The 17,182-nt window shown below is 46.4% G+C and overlaps 1 protein-coding gene and 1 long non-coding RNA gene across 3 annotated transcripts in view; one reads left to right on the top strand and one right to left on the bottom strand.

Annotated features, from left to right (window-relative positions):
• Positions 1-17,182, bottom strand: part of LOC132247712 (uncharacterized) — a 48,639-nt gene that overhangs the window by 16,530 nt on the left and 14,927 nt on the right. Inside the window, exon 1 of one of the 2 annotated variants that reach the window (XM_059720610.1) lies at positions 497-608. The exons of the other annotated variant lie outside the window; for it this stretch is intronic. The gene's annotated coding sequence lies outside the window, so the exon portion shown is untranslated. Of the gene's footprint in view, positions 1-496; positions 609-17,182 lie in introns of those variants that run through there. 2 annotated transcript variants of the gene reach the window in all.
• On the top strand, positions 2,443-10,945 carry LOC109280381 (uncharacterized). The gene is made up of 3 exons (XR_002086678.2): positions 2,443-2,723; positions 7,054-7,160; positions 9,829-10,945. It is a non-coding gene; the product is annotated as an uncharacterized LOC109280381 (long non-coding RNA).

The following is a 17,182-nucleotide window of genomic DNA, read 5'->3' as shown; positions in this document are numbered from 1 at the left end:
AAAAAAAAAAAAGAAAGGAATTGCAGAAAAACCCAGCCAGGCCTGACCTTCCTCCCTACTTTCCCCAACCCAGTTTGGACACTCATTAACTTCCCCAAGGAGAGGAACTTTCCTGCCAGGCCAGAGCCCTCCTCCCACAAAGACGTACTCCCCAAAACCAGGACTCGCTCCCCAAACCAATGAGCTGGGCTGACACCACAGGCGCACCTACCCTTAAGGATACCCCAAGGATACCCCACACACCTACCTGTGCACCCAGCACCACAACCCCTCGTCAGGGAGCCCCCACCCCACCCCAGTGCACACATGTAGGTGCACAGTGCAGTGTACAGTGCGTGTATATGCCTGTGCACATGCATGTGCGTGGGGCCCCACGGCAGCACAGCCTGTGTGCGTGTGCACGCCCCCCCCACTCTCAAACTTTCGGGAGGGGGGCGAGGTGTCCCTTCCTCAGGCGCGCGCCCCCCCCCCCACGCGCGCACACGTTGCCACTTACCGCGCGCGGGGTGGGAGGGGGCGCGGCTCAGGGCCGGGCGGGAGGGGGCGGCGCAGCGTGTGCCCCAGGCGCCGGCGGAGCCCGTCCCCTCCCGCAAACACACACAGGCTCCATTGTCCGCCAGCGCCTCCCCGCAGCTCCGCACACATGGTACCGCCCATCGCCCCCCCCTTCCAGCGCAATGAGAGGAATAGTGCCGCCCATCGCGTCCCTCCCAGCCCCGGGAACAGTACTAGCCCCTACTCGTTCAGGAGATGGTCCCGCCTTTCAGAGCTCTCCCCCCACCTAGTTCCGGGAATGGTACAGTCCCAGAGGAGGAGTCTGTCCCCTCCCATGGAACGAACAACATTCTTAAAGAAACAGGCCTGCGCCCCCGAGCCCCCCTGCCACCTTTTCCGCGCCCGCGGGGAAAGCACCGCCCTTACCTCCCCCCATTCATCGTGGTTCCTCCCCCCCAATTAACATAGCCTGCTTCCCCCCCCCCCACCCCGCCGCGAGGTGGTACCGCCTCCTCCTCTTTTAAAGAGACAGCCGCCGCTCGCGCCTCTTAAAGCGACACTGCCCCTTTCCCACCCCCGCGGCCCCCCCCTTCCCCCGCGAGGCCCACGACAAGGAGGGGCCGGCGCCTGCCCCGGGCTAACCGGCTGCCCTCGAGCAGGGGGAGCCCCCGCCCGCCCGCAACACACACACATGCACAAGTACATGCACAAGTGCACACACATATAAGTGCATACACATGTATACACATATACATGTACCCCGAACAGACACGCATGCACACATACACATACCCACATAGTACACACACGTATGCAAAAACATATGTACACACATAGTACACACGTACATGTACACATACACACATGTACCCACATAGTACACCCACGCACACACCCACATATGTACACACATATACGCATAGTACATGCACACATACCCAGAGTACGCACATACATACACACACCCCTCCACATAGTACACACCCACATATGTACACACACACACACACACACAGAGTACATGCACACATACTCACAGGTACCCACATAGTACACACATAGTACACACACCCACATATGTGAACATATCTACACACACATACCTACATAGTACACACACACACGTACCCACATATGCACCCACATGTACACACACAGGAGAGGCCTGTGCTGAGCCCCTCCCAGGAAGCCCCAGGTGTGGGCTCCAAGGCGACAGGCAGGGCTCCGCCATGGACAGGGCAAGGGCTGGGGCTCCTGAGCCCTCAGCAGAGATCAAGCAGGAGCTCTGCCGGGGCCACAGCGAGAACGGGTTCACTGGAGGCTTTTGGCTCGTCCCCGGCAATCCTACTTGGCTCCCTTCTTACCCCTGCCGACTCCAGCTGGCCCAGGCCCCGAGGGAAGCCGACTCCCTGTCCACAGATCTGACCGTGCTCCTTGGGGGCATGGGCCATAAGGGCAGGGAATGCCTTCCTGGCTTCACTCAGCCTGGAGCCTGCAGCAGTAGCAAGCACCTTCCAAGGGGAAGCCGAGCCCTACATGCAGTCCCCCAAACGCACCCGCACAAACATATGGCAGGGAACAGACACATGGACTGAAGGGAGCTGTGGACCAAGGGGAAGGGTAACCCAGAAATAGGAAATGAAGGAGGGATTTCCCTTCAGTCAAACTCAGCAGCAGCAGGGAGGTCTGACTGAGCCCCCGATGAGGCAGAGGAAACGGCTAAAAATGGAGCATTTGCTCACTGCCAGCGGCTGACAGGTTTGGTTCTGCCCCTGAGCTGCCAGCAGGCTGAAGAACCCATTGTAACGGGTCTTTGGACCTTAGTGCGACAAAGAAAGCATTAGCCTCTGCAGCAGCCTGCAACTGAATGAGGAGCAACAGACACTAATGAAAAATTGACACGACCTACCAAATGCCAAATATGCTGTAGAGCCCCATCCTGGGCATATGCTTCACGTTTCGCGGATTAAATGTCAGTGTAATCTGAAACCCTCTGATAGCCAGCATTTTGAAGGTTTGCAGCAGTTCCCAACCCCTTTCATTCTGTGGATTATTCTTGAGACAGACAGAGCGAGCCCCTTTCACAGACCTACCTCCCCTCCCGATACATTCAGTCCCCTCCCCCAGTCTCACAAAACATGTTCTCCAAATCTTGCATCCTGCAGACCACAAGGAAGGGCCCAGCGATCCAGAGATCTGCTGTGATCTATCGCTGAGAGAAATTTGAGGTATGTCGTTTCACAGTATGGGCTGATTTTCCTGCCAATGAAATAATTTTCCTGCTTAAACGAAGAGATTTTGCCCCCATTCCTCACTCTTCAAATGATACCGCCCCTCTCCTTCTTCAGCTTCCCCTCTTAAAATCACCCCCTTCTGAAAGTAGAGTCATTACAGAATAGGGACTTAAGAAAGTTATACCAGCATTGCTAGATGTGGTATAATTATTCTGCAACAGCTATGCTGGTCAATTTTCTTGGACAGATAAAACTTAAATCTGTCCTCTTCCCTTCTTACCCTTCATTCTTAAAGTGCTGCTTTTCTTCCCACCTACCGCTCCAGTGGGAATTTCTCCCCCCCACCCCCAAGCCCCACCTTGACAGGGCTGAACACAGGCCTTGCGTTAACTCTTTGCAACTGTAGTTTTTCCATTTCCAGCCCACCAGGCAGCTTCCCACACTCGGAGGGATAATCTATAGCTAGGCTTCCCCCCCTACAGTGTCCCACTGTGGTTACTAGCAGTAACCACACAGGTCTGCATTTCTCCTGGATCCACTTATTGCAGGAGCAGAAGGACAGTTTTAAAAGGTAAACCCTATTTATTACAGAGAGGGCAGCATCAATTTTGGCTGCTATTTGGAGGCAGGGACTGTCTCGTGCTAGGTCTATACAGTGCACAGTAACATAGAGCCCCAGTCTGATCAGGCTTCTGAGCACTGTGGTAACAAATACCAGCATAAATAATGAATAGATATGTACAATGATACTTCGCTTAGAGGGCCTGATCCTGGTCTCCTTAGAAGGGAGTTCACCTCCCCAAACAGCTTAGGCTGGGATTTTCAATGGAGCTTAAGAAAGTTAAGTTCACTGAATTTGGTGCCTTTTAAAATCAAGGTTTAGCCCTTACAAATAACAGCTACTACTGGAGAAGAGGTGCATCTGATGGCATCTCTTTCCTTTTCCTCTTTCTGAGCGCTATTCTTCCATCCTCCCTTTTGACTGTAACAAATCAGTGTTTCTCAACCTGTGGGTCGCAATCCAGAAGTGGGTTGCAAAGAATATATGAAAGGGTTGTGAACAAACTTTAAAAATCAAACAAACTTTAAAAATGAATTCTCTTTTAAAGGAGAAAAACGTGGGAAACCATGGCTTTTCCCTGGCAGGCTGGCAGAGCTCCATCCTGTGAGGGGCTGCTTGGGCCCCCCGCCCCTTGCCTCACACACACCCCTACCCCACACACTGGGGGGCTGGGGCCTGGGGGCAGTGGGTCGGGACTGAGGGGCACTGGGTCGGGACTAGACGCTGATGTTTACAAATGGGTCCTGGTACAAAAAAGGTTGAGAACTACTGTTGTAAATGACGTAAAAGCCCAGATGAGAAAGATAATGGTTTTCCCCTAGCCCCACTCCATATGGAGGTCAACAACTGCATCATATACAAAGCTGTAGACAATTACACCTTCAGTTTCAGTGTGAATACCACCATGCCCCATGCTCCCGATTCTCCTCCCAACTCATCTTCTTGTGTCTATTCCATTCTCTCTTTTTTGGAGGGAGGGCCCTTGAAAGCAGTTATCAATGTAATTTACTCTCAGAGTTAAGTTGGTACATCACCATCTACCTTTGGGAATTTGCTACAGCAAACTGACAAGAGAAGTGAATTCCCAAGGCAAAGATTCTCAGCAGAGAAATCCCTAGTGCTGTCCTTGACAGGTTGTATCATGGGAACTAATGACAAAAGGCTCCCAGCTGATCCCAACTGCTCTGACAGTCTGTAAGGCAGCTTTTCAGGTAAGCAAGACCCAGGCCATTCAAGGCTTTTGACATTATTGTGCCTCTACTTGGAGCTGCGCCCAGAAACGAGGACTTTACCTTCCCCATCCACATTCTTAAAATTCAGTCCAAAGAGCCTGACTGCGCTAGTTCTTCAGAGCAATACAACAAATCCAAGAATATCTAAGAACATCATAGCTCTCCCTGCTCTGTAAGTAACAGCATCAGAACTTCATGGCAACAATAGAGGCAGTCTCAACCTTCCTGCACAAAAAGCAGTCCTCTAACATAAGAATTAACTGCAACTCAAAAGCACAGCTGAGGATCTCCGGTCCTGCTGAACGGATAACAGAGGTACACTTAGGTACACCAGCCAACTCAATACATTAACATAATACTTCATGTACAGATTGAGAGTTTGGCATTCCCTGATCATTATTCTCAGGCTCTTTCAGGACCCAGTCCCATTAGCTAGATTTCATAGACATTAGAGCTGGAAGGAACCTCAGAAGATCATTGAGTCAAGCCCCCTGCCCCGGGGCAGGAAGTCAGCTGGGGTCATAGGATCCCAGCAAGATAAACATCCAAATGTCTCCTGAAGGTGTTCAATGAAGGTGCTTGAACCACCTCCGGCAGCAGTCTATTCCAGACCTTGGGGGCTCGGACAGTAATGAAGTTCTTCCTTATGTCCAGCCTGAAATGGTCCTGAAAAAGTTTGTGACCATTTGACCCTGTCATCCCTTGGGGGGCTCTGGTGAACAGACATCCCCCAGATCCTGATGAGCACCCCTGATAAACTTATAGGCGGCCACCAGATCACCCCTGAGCCTGCGCTTTTCCAGACTGAAGAGTCCCATAGCTCTCAGCCTCTCATCGTAAGATCTGTTTTCCTGACCTCTGATCACGCGCGTGGCTCTCCTCTGGACTCTCTCAAGCTTCTCCACATCCTTTTTGAATTGTGGAGCCCAAAACTGGATGCAGTACTCCAGCTGCGGCCTCACCAAGGCCGAGTACAATGGGAGAATGACGTCTCGGGATTTGCTTCAGAAGCATCTATGGATACAAGCCAGCTTTTTGCTCGCTTTACTAGACACAGCATCACATAGAAGGCTCATGTTCACCTTGTGGTCAATCATGACCCTCAAGTCCTTTTTGTCCGTAGTGCTAGCCAGCGTAGCACTGCCGAACCTATAAGCATGCTGCGGGTTTTTCTTCCCAAGGTAGAGATCCTTGAATTTTTCGGTGTTAAACACCATCAGGTTCTCGTCCACCCATTTCCCGAGCTGGTCAAGGTCAGCCTGAATCGCCCTCCTATCCTCTGGTGTGGATGCTTTACCCCAGATTTTGGTGTCATCGGCGAACTTGGCCAGTCCGCTTCTGATACCAATGTCCACATCTCATTGATGAAGATGTTGAATAGTATAGTCCCAAGGACAGAGCCTTGAGGGACCTCACTGGTCACAGGGCACCACGATGATTGACTTCCATCAACCACCATCCTCTGGGTCCAATCACGGAGCCAATTCCCCAGCCAGTGGATCATGGAGAAGCCGAGGCTACAGTTGGCCAGTTTTGTCAAGATGTGATCATGGGATACCAGATAGAAGGCTTTTTTAAAGTCAAGATATATGACATCAATCTCCTATCCCTTGTCCAGGTGATAGGTCATCTGGTCGTAAAAGGAAATAAGATTGGTCAAGCAAGACCTACCTGCAACAAACCCATACTGGCTATCCCTCAGGGTGCTGCCATCAGCCAGTCTGTTAAGGATGGCCTCTTTGATACAGACATTGCACTTTTACCAATCTAAGGGATCAGAAACCGGTCTATACCTGTACCAGAACAGAAGTTCAGCACACAGAGACAGGTTTAAAATGGAGGAACCTGACTTAAACTATGCCGCTTTCAGAAAACTGTGCAACTCGGATGGATTCTGCCTCAGGCTTTTTTAATGTCTTTACCTAGCCACAAATACCAGTCATATGCAGGTGTGTACACACATGAGTATAGTTCCACTGAAAGTCAGTGGAGCTACTCATGCAAATAAAGTTAACAGCATGTGTAAGTATCTCCAGGTTTGAAGCTTTATTCTCTTGGACAATTATGTATTTTCTCCTGTCCATCCACCCTAGATTAAAGTCAACTCTCCTCTCCTGCTATTATCACACTGGTGTTCCAAACAAAACAAGAATTTGACCGCAGGATCAAATAATGGATTGGGCCCTTCAAGCTATTCGGAGCCTTATCACATCTCCATAAAGCCGTGATTTTCAACCCGGGCGCGGTCAATTCCTTTTAAGTGTGCCATGGGGTGCTGTGCAATAGTAGCACTGTTAGGTGCGCAAACATGAGTTACAAGATAACGCCACAGATTTCAAATACATTCACACCTGTTGCATTCTTTCGGAATTCCCTGCAACAGAAGAATTACTCTATTATTTTTCCAAAGTAAAAAAAAAAGAATGAAAGCTATGAGCTGTCATTTTCCAAGGGGTGTCTTGAGCCTTGACTCAAAAATGGTTGAGAACCACTGCCTGAAGTAACTCTGTTCTGTTCTGTTTCTTTACAGTGGGCCAGTAATTACTGTCAAATGGAGAAAGGCAGCTGCTATTCAAAAGTCAGCATTTGTCAACAGTTACCGCACAGATTACTGTGGCTCTTCCTCACAGTTAGCAGGTATGGTTGTTGCATTACAAGCTCTTTGAGTCCCACTTCTACTTCTGCTGAAGTCAAAGCACACTTTATCATTGACTTGAACACAAGCAGAATTGGGCCATTTGAAGCACTTCCTATCCTTTTCAGTTTCTAGATTGTTTCACCTCTAGCAACTTTCTGTTAAAATTATGCCACATACTTTCTGTCTGTGGAAGCATTTCCCTCTTGCAATGTGATTATAGCCTTCCAGCAGTGAAACTCCACTAACTCCTGAAAAGCTTAGCCCACTATGCTGCCTGGCATCTTATATATTCATGTACACCTGCACAAGGAGGATGGAAAATGCTGTCACTGTTGTGCGTGGCAAATTCTAGCTGGTAGCAGGGTTCTTTGCACCCATTTTTGGCACAAGTGTAAAAGGTTACAAGGAGTGCAAGATTACAAACAATCAGATGCAATGAATTCTCTCCTCCAAGCTTAGGGTTTTACATGGCTGCATGTTCTAATGAGCCTTCTAGAAAGGAAACGATAAATTCTGGAAAAAACCAAGGTGATTAAGGCTCTAATACTGCAATCAGCTCGGCATGGGCACAGGGGGGCTGCCTGCATGGAGCTCATTGCAGGATGAAGGTCTAAAACAGGAGTCTGTGAAAGAGGCAGTACAGGTCCAGGGGGAAGGCAGTTAAAGATCTACTATTAACTTAAAAACCACTCTTCTGTCTGAAACTGTTTTTACCTATTACTGTTACAAGTAATTCCTAAAATTACTGTGACTGGATGTATGCTGCTGGGTTTTTTTCCAGTTTGGTGTCTGCATTTGATCATGCTGGGTATCTAGTCTGCTCCCCTGCGGCTCCCCCCCCCCAAAAATAAAAAAATCAGGTAGGCCCCAATCCTATAAATGCTTAGAGCATGCCTATACCACCCTGGACAGTGCTAGAGGGCACCACCATAAAAAATATGCCCGCTTCCACTTGGCACACATGTATGTCTAAAAAATGTCACATACCTGTGGCTGGCACAAGCATACCCAAGAGAGAGAACCTGAGAGCAGCACTGGGTGTGCCATGGGCATAAACCAAAATAAGCTGTCTGATACTTTTTTCAGCTTTCAGAGTGTGGAGTGGGAGTGAATAGATGGGATATGCTGTCACCCTAGCTCTATCTGACACAGTGTAGACATGTCGGAAGCGCGCACTTTGCTTTATTCATGCCAATAGTCCCACTAAGTTTACCTTGTCCTGGGAGATATTCACAGAGCAACAGTGAAGGGAAAAAATCCTTGAATACTAAAATATTATTGTCAAGCCACAAAAATTGCCAAAGAAACCCAGTTTTAGCCCCCACAACTATTTTGACTCATTTTATGAAACCCCAGTCCTACAGACTTCTCTGCTCTTATGGGTCTCTGTGTGCCTCCAGGGAGCCCCAGGGGCTCTGTGAAAAAGCCTAGGTCTCACCTGGCAAAACAATATGCAGGACTGGGACCCTGATCTGCCTTTTTCAAGATAGTACTCCCAATTTAAGCATTAACATGATCAACCAGCCTCATTCACTATAAAACTGCAGCTGTAGGAAAACCTAATCCTACTAAGTGCACAGTCCTCACAGACAATAAGCAGGTACAGAGCAAACACTATCCAGCAAGAAAGAGAAAAAAAAATCAGCTTCATCTTCCTTGATAAAAAAAGAAAGTTCAAGCTCAGAAGGCACATTACCTTGGCTGCACTGCACACACGCTCACATGCAGTGCAAGGTGGCCAAGCAATGGGAGCTTCTTTTTTGGAGTACGCTGACATCTGTGTATTTCAGCAGCTCAACCTCAGTCTTACACTAACTTTCTGTGTATTTGATGTCCTTAATTCAGGCCAAAGGACATTGCCACAGCCTAGGAAGTTGCCAGACCTTTTGTGCCCTTACCCTACTACCTCATCATGAGACTAGTCGGTGACAAGATGCACCCTGCCAAACCAGACTAACTGAACCTCTGGCCAAGTCTGTCCGTTGCCTTGTCTATGCCCACGTATCTTCTTGGTTTGAAACCAAGAAAATGATATTTCAGCTCAGAAGGATGATTTGTGAGCAAAGGATTTTTCAAAAGGAATATCCTTCTCCCTTTATAAACTCAAGACGGCTACGTTCTCTCCTAGAGAAGTCATCTTAGCACCAGTAAAGACGATGTTCTTCGTAGGCTGCTGGGCTGTCCTTGGCCACTGTTGCTTTTCTAACTTATCCCGGGCTGTCCAAGGCCCATGGATTGCTAGGGAATGCCCTCTGTGCCAGCAGAACTTGCAGTGGGGGCCAAAGGGTACTGCTGACGCAAGCCCATAGCCTCTAACTGCCTCTGAAGTCAGGGGGAGTTGGGCACCAGTCTCTGATGGCATATTTGACTTGACACCTCTCCAGCAATGCTACAATAAAATAAAAATAACTTCAGCGTGACTTCCTCTCTAGATTGCACATGAAGGAGAAACCAATCCCCCACCATCGTGCACACTGGTCTGTTAAAGTGAATGGTTAAATCCCTGCCGTGAACAAGTAGGCGTTGTTGTCTGTTTTGTGTGGCAGAAATCAATATTCCCGCCTCCTCTCCTTCTGGTATTTCACCTTGAGATACTCACGCTCAGACAGATGAGATCTGAATCTTACTCACTGTTACCACAACTTTTTTCTTTCCCTCATTTCACAGGGTCACGGATGTTCTTGGAGCACTAACCCGACTGTAATTTACCACTCGGCTCCCTTGCCAGAGCACTGCTGGTGCCTGAAGCACACTGAGTCTCCTTCCACATCACACAGCCATAGCTAGTCCTCACTGTATTTCTGCACCCTCTGTCCCAGTCAGTTTGCTCCCTGTGAGCTCCAGTAACAACCTTTTCTACACCACAGCCTCTCTTCTTCCCTGCACCCCTGTAATTGATTCCTCAGCGCTCGCCTCTTCTACAATGTACCTGCTGTATACAGTCCACGTAACACGTTCAGGATTCCCACTTTTTTTCAATCTGTCTCTTGGCAGTTCCTGTGTTGATGAGTGCTGGCTAACCAATGTCAGTCCAGTAGCTGCTATGCAGGTCCTGGGAGGACAAGCAGCCCTAGAGACAGCACAATCCATCCCACATAGGTCCTTGTAGTTCAAGGCAAATACCACATGTAGAATTGGAGTTGGTCATGCACAAGACCCTCTGTAGGCCACAGACCACTGATGTGATATGCTCACTTTGGCTTATCCTACTTAGGTCACAGACTATTATTCATCAGCTGTCTCGACCCAGTTGAAGTGAATGACAACTGGCCACTTAGAGGTGAAAAATGTATGGAATGCTGTAACTCAATCATTTTCGAAGCAGAATGGATGAAGATTTCTCTTACTAAAAAGGGACGAGGAAAGTGCTCTTGGCACTTCCTTTCATTTAGATATCTAGCATCAAGAAGTCCAGCATGAGCTTGTGGCAAACAATATTTAATAAATAGGGTACAAAAGCCTTCAGTGCTGGAGATTGCCAATTCTTCCAATTAATGCACTTTCAATCTTTCCTGGGTTCAGTTTGCGCAAGTTGCTTATATTCGAGTTAGGATAGCCTGTTTGCACAGAGGTCATTTGGGAGACTGTGCTCCATGTGTAGCATTATGACGCAGGTCATCCTATAGGTTTTACTGAGAAAGATGTTAAAGGGGACCAGAGACTGGACTGAGCCCCAGGGGAAGGAAGAACAATAGCTCACTATGATCCTCTGGAACCTAGTGATTTCTGCTTCTTGCTGGTTTTATGTCTTCCCCTCCATTAAAGACTATACTTTTCTCACTTTTATTTGAAACATCCTGTAACAAACTCTCCAAAGAGAAGGATTTCTGTTTCTTTCATGGACTTGTTTTGGATTTAGGGGAGCTGGCAAGGCACCATTTGATTTGGTGGGAATATGTTCTCTGCTTCAGAAGTATTAGGCAAAGCAAAGTTCCCACTGTGCCAAGGGAACAAGACCATTGATTTCAACAGAGTTGCACTTGCTGAAGTCTGGCTGCTATCCTACAACAGAAAATCAGAGCAGTTCCCACAATCCAGGTGCTCTGGTATCTGGAGCTAAATCTGGGATTTTAAAGTAGTGTGTATATAAGCTGTGAAGGAGAGGCTGAGCACAAACCTTTAGTCTGTTATCTGAGAGTTCCTGCAGCTACTGAGAGAACTCAGACCCTAAACTGACTGCCCAAATGGGGCTGAGGCATGAATGCTGGCCTTTGAACTGGCGCCCATGGGCTCTTCCTGATGGAAGGGAAATCCTAGCACTGCAGACTTAATGTAACATCACCATTGTCGTGCTGTCTGATAGCTGTGTGGCAATCCATAGGCCCTACATGCTGAAAAGAGACTCTCAGATCCTCTACCCAGTGAAGAGCTGCATCCCTTGTAACAATCACAGATGACATGCTGGTACAAAGGCAAACAGCGTCTCAGTTCCAGCTCAGTTCTCTTTATAACCTACTTGAATTGCTGCATCTGACTAGGATACCGTTAGCCCTTGTCATCCTAGCCCTTGCTCTTTGCCATTACATTCATGTCAGGGCTCCTAAAGTGATGGTGCAGGAGGAAGCTCCACGCTGAATTGCTCACACTGAGATTACTGTCTTTCACGCCAGAAGAGAGCAGGGTGTGGGACTGTCTGGCTCTGATCTGGTGTCTTCTGGCAGAATTTACAAGCAGACCTAAAGCCTAGTTGGCTGACGAAGCATCTCCTCGAGTGTAGCACTTGACAAAGGGAGAAGTCTGGGACTGAATCGACACAGAAAGTCTTTTCAGCTTCACAAGCGGTCCCTAGACACCACCAGGAAGAAACCTTGGCTTAACAGTATAGGCTGGGGTAAGCACTGCACACAGATCTAGTGGATAATGTTGAAAATCTATAGGCAAAGAAAATATTTTAAAACAGAAGGGGGGAAATCCACTTGAAATCAATACTGTGAAGGTTTCTTATAGGAAACACACTGTAAAAAAGGACACATTTGCTATGCATAAATCTTTAATGACATCTTGTACTTCCAACAAAGGCATTTTTAAAATACCAGATAATGTAATACACCTGATAAAGCAATAATCCCCACATGGCAAAATCTGATTTTCACACCTGGTAAGTGAAATGACTCTGCTGTACCCCAAGGTCAGGGTTAGGGGTGAGGGTGAGCTGTTAATGGGGGGTTAGAGACCACATAACACATAATGGCTCTTCAGGGAGTGCCTTTCAAATGCTCTTTTCATGTGCAATAATGCAGTATGATCAAAAAGCACAAGTTGCACAAACTGAAGTCATTGTCACCGACAATGGTTATAACTCTGCAGTAACCAGCTGACAGCGTAGCTTAAGGTGCCTGGCTGACGTTCCACTGCTCAGACTGAGGGTGGAGCTTGCTCAATATTTGTTCTCTTTTAGGAGCCATCCTATATTCTTTCATCTGTTTCCTAGTATGTCTTCTGCTGTACACCAGAGCCAATCACCCGCTCTATCCTAACAGCCAAACTCACTGTGAGGGAGAGCACGGCTATAGAACTGAGAGAACAAACATTTCAGCCATATACAGCTGGGACCTCTGATCCGCGGAGAAAAAAAAAAAGAAAGAGAGAAATAAGCACAGTGAAAATCAAAGTAAAATGTCAACACCACACACTACTGGTAGCCATCCAACGTCCATCAGAATCTGCCCTAAATCAACAAGCAAGTCAGGCAGACACACTGGGATGGATGCAGAACTTGTCAATCACTTGGAAACAACCAGTATATGAAACCTACAGTGAGCAGACAAACCACCGAGCAGGGGAAATATACAGCCAGAATCCAAAGAGAACCAGAGCTGTATATAAAAGCAAATTAGTGCTACACCAGGTGGGAGGTTAAAGACCTGACTCAATACCAATCAGAGGAAAAGTGGAAAGAATAACCCCCAGGACAAGACAGAGTAGTCAGAATTAAGGAGTATTAAACCTTTAACGCAACCAGCACGCTGTTCCAAATATTCAGGCCAAGTTCTGTACTAACTTGACTCCAAATAATCCCACTGATTTAAAAAAATGGCCCTGCTCATCTTGCAAACTGGTCTATACCAGAAGATATCAAGGATACAAAACAAAGAGAACTAGTTACAAAGTGCTGCTGCACCCCTAAAAGCATAAGGGTTTTTAAAAATAAACCTTAAAATATCTGATGCAATAAATCATGAGCCTGATTCCAAGACACGCTGAGAACTCCCATTAACCTCAATGGACACAGCAGGCGTTCAACACCTGGCCAGAGCATAAGCTTGGTGCTCTGCATGCAGGAGTGTACTGATGAGTACGTTTCTAGCGAAAGAATGAGCTGTCTCTGAGTCGTCAGATGAGCAAGAGTAGAACCTTCTACCCACAGACAGGAAAGTAGTAACCTCCTTCACTTCCTCTGTGGCTTTAACCTAAACCACAGCTCCTCCCTTTGGGTTGAGTCTTTTCTATACATTCAGAGGCTAGTCAGCTTTTTCCTGCCTAGTACACAGCAGTCTTCACTGCCACATGGGAAAACCTCTTCCTCTTTTTTTCCCTCTCTTCCACATCCTCGTGCAGTTCCATTCCCATATAAGAAATTACTTTAAAAGTCTGGTCTTAGATATTAGATCTTCACTTAATATGAATACCTAAAATCAGCCAAGTTCTTCAGGTACTCTAGTACTCAAAGTCACTAACATCCAGTGGCCAAGACAGGGAAACCCTGCTACCCACTAAAAGAACCAGCTCCCAAAGATTTTACTGAAGGAAGCATCAGGGGGAAAACACACTAAATACAGGCTGACTAAGGCCCTGTCTGCATCAGTACAGCTGAGAGGCTGCTGTAGTTGTGCCAGCAAAACTTCTCGTGAAGATGCAGCTCTGCTGAGAGAAGAGAATTAGGAGTGTAGTTCCAGCTGTTGGCATGCTAATTACAGATGCTGCATTTGTTCCTGAACCAGTTGTGCCTGTGTCTGTCCCAGAAAAGAAAGTCATAGGATTGGCATGTACAAACATTGCCCTTCCAACCAGGGGTCAGTGAGGGGCTAAATACAGTACCAAGGTTCTTTGGGTAAATCCAATAACTTTTATTAGACCAACTCAAATAGTTGGATAAATTCTTATTTGCAACCTTTCGGGTACAAATACCCTTCATCAGGTTGAGGAAGCGTTTGCATTTGGTTTGTTCTCCCACTGATTCAATCCCACAACAACTGTTGAGATGCACTGTGATGCCCTGGGACAAACTATTATCACTTATCCCAAGAACCATTTAGAATATGTCCTGAGACAACAGACTCGAATATCTGAACAACTGCAGTTTGTCCCAGGAGAAAATGTTTTTTCCCAGGACAAATGCCACATCTATTTGTAGCTGATGAATCTTCACTAGAGACACACAGCAATAGCGGCAAAGGCTCCGTAATGAGGGCATGCCCTAAGACTCTCAGGATCTGGCCCAGCACTATGGATAGGCCCAGTGTAGAAGCTGAATAGCAAGCATTCAAAAGCAAGGTAACAAAACATATGTTGCATCCACACGTGCGTGGACGTTTGGTTCCCTGAGGACAACTAACGGAAGTGCACCTTGTGCCACCGCTAGTTCTCCCCAGGGAACGCCTATGCCACATGTGCTCTGGCGTGCAGCAGGTTACCCTGGGTGGGGTAGGGGGTACTGGGGCCAGCACTGGGCTAGCCCTAACAGCCTTTCCTCGGGGCCTGGGGGCCTCCCAGGGCTGCAGCAGCAGCGGCGATCCTGCTGCACAGAGCCTGGCTGGCAGCTGGAGCACAGCTCTGGCCAGCCTGGCTTTGGTTTTGAGCTGGGCATGCTTCCCCCACATGCACTGCTCCCCATTTTTTTTCCTGCAGATTTTTTTGACCTCTGGATATCCAGGCGTAAAAAAAACCCCAAAAACCCTGTGCTTGCAGCGTGGAGAAAAACCAAATGTGGTATGTGGTACCCTAGACATATCTGCAGTGCCACATACCACACGGCCACACTCGTCTGGACGTGGCCATAAAGGTTTACAGGCCACCAAACCCATACTTAGTCAAAACTCTCCTTGATGGCAAGGGAATTTTCTTGTTGTAGGAACTAAGTAAATGTCTTTAACCGGTCCTAGAAAACCTAGGTGCAATGCAGCATGTGCTTGTATGCATGTCTTCCACAGGCAATTTATCTACCGACTATCTGCATTAGGGGGTTCTCAAACGGTGGTATTGGCATTACTGGTGGTACACGACCTTGATTCAATGTCCCATTACCTCACTTCACAACAATGATTTAAGAGGGAGGTTTGCGAACGAAGGAAATTTGGAAGTAGCTTATGTACACCTATATAAGACATGTCATTCACAAAACACTCTCGTTAACACACACTGAAGGGGACAGTTAAGGATGCATGTGCTTTGCACTCAAGTAGGCAAGTTCACTAGAAGGCAGTGTAGATTTGCTCCTTATAGTCTAACCAAAGTGGAGATCCATATAGCACAAACTTTTGTGGGCTGAAGCTTTCTTCATCAGATGCGGTGAAAGGACATGCACAAAGCTAACTTGTCTCTATAGTCATCATTAGAGCTAAGGGAGATTTGTAATTTCCTTCCCGTGGGAAAGCCTGGTGTTCCAACATTTTATTTTCATCCCAAATTGGGTCAAAGGGTTGACACACATTTTTTTTTTTTTTTTGTGAAAAGAAATATTCTGAAAAAACCTGATAAGAACTAAAGACATCAACATTAACGAACTCAAATATTTCAATTTAGCTTGCTGAACTGAGCCAATTAAGTTCAATATTAAACTGCATTTTCCCATCGCATTACGGGAGCCAGATGTTACCATTCGCTTTTCTGGGCCATTTTCATGCTCCAGACCAAAACTCCTTCTAAGCACTCACTCATACCACGTACCACGTGTCTGGTCAGAGGGACATGCCCACTGCTTTATGGGACAAGGTGTCATTTAGGGAGGAGGTCGGTTTGTAGGAGAGGTAATGTACTTACATGAAAATGCAGTTTAGTGTTTTGCTGAATTGTTCAAAACAAAATGTTTTCAGTTAGTTTAATACAGTGAAAGATGATAATTTGGGTTACACTTCCTCTAAATAAAGTATTTCGCTTAGATTTTCCCAGTGATGGAAAATTGAAGATATCCATTTGAGAAAATTACATTTTCTATCAGAAAATCATTCCAACAAAAAATTCTTAACCAGCTCTAATTGTGCCAGCCCTCAGGCACAATTTATTCCACTGATTCTGCTCTTTAAAGCCAGGCAGAAAATGGTTTCCCTGTTCTGCAAGACTTTCCAAGATTTCAAAGTAATTGTGCCTGACTCAAGATGGGAAAAGTCAAATGTTGAAAATTTTCAGAAACTAAACATTTTTTTAAAAGGGTCAGACAAGATCAAGCAAAATATTTCATTTGGATGATTTTGGAAGTTTGTTTCTTTTTCTAATTGTTACTTTACATTTAGATTAACTTTTTTGAAATGGAAAGTCAGCGGGACCTGCCAACAGAACATTTTCATTTTGAAAATGTCAAAATGGGATGTTTTAACAAATTTCAATTTTTTTCCATGGGGTATTTTTTCAAAATGGAGAAATTGGTCAAAATTAACCATTCTCCCCAGCTCAGGGATAGTACAATCAACCAAGCATAATTTAGCCAAAAAGGTCTGTAGGAACGTCAAATCAAACATACTGCACATTTATATTAAAATATGCCTTTGTCATCATCAGAAACAGTCATGTTCAAATATATGAAATCTGGCATGCTAATGTTGCTGCAGAACCCTTCATCTTTACATTTCTTAATGCACTGATTTTAAATTCTCACCCTTAACATTATTTTAACATAAGTATTTTGTATATCATTTCCTTGTTTTAAAAGAGAGAAAGTGAAGAAAAAAGGGAGCAGGAGGAATATGTAAATGTGCATCACACTGCAATAGTCCTACCGTGTCCCAAATGTCATCCTAAGGATGACCTTGAGATGTAAATTATGCTACAACTTTGTGTGTAATTGTCTTAAAATAGTATTTTAAAT

Source organism: Alligator mississippiensis, chromosome 1, assembly GCF_030867095.1.
Source record: "Alligator mississippiensis isolate rAllMis1 chromosome 1, rAllMis1, whole genome shotgun sequence".
Lineage (NCBI taxonomy): Eukaryota > Metazoa > Chordata > Crocodylia > Alligatoridae > Alligator > Alligator mississippiensis.
The sequence above is the reverse complement of the archived record's forward strand: the minus strand, read 5'-3'. Positions and strand labels throughout refer to the sequence as shown.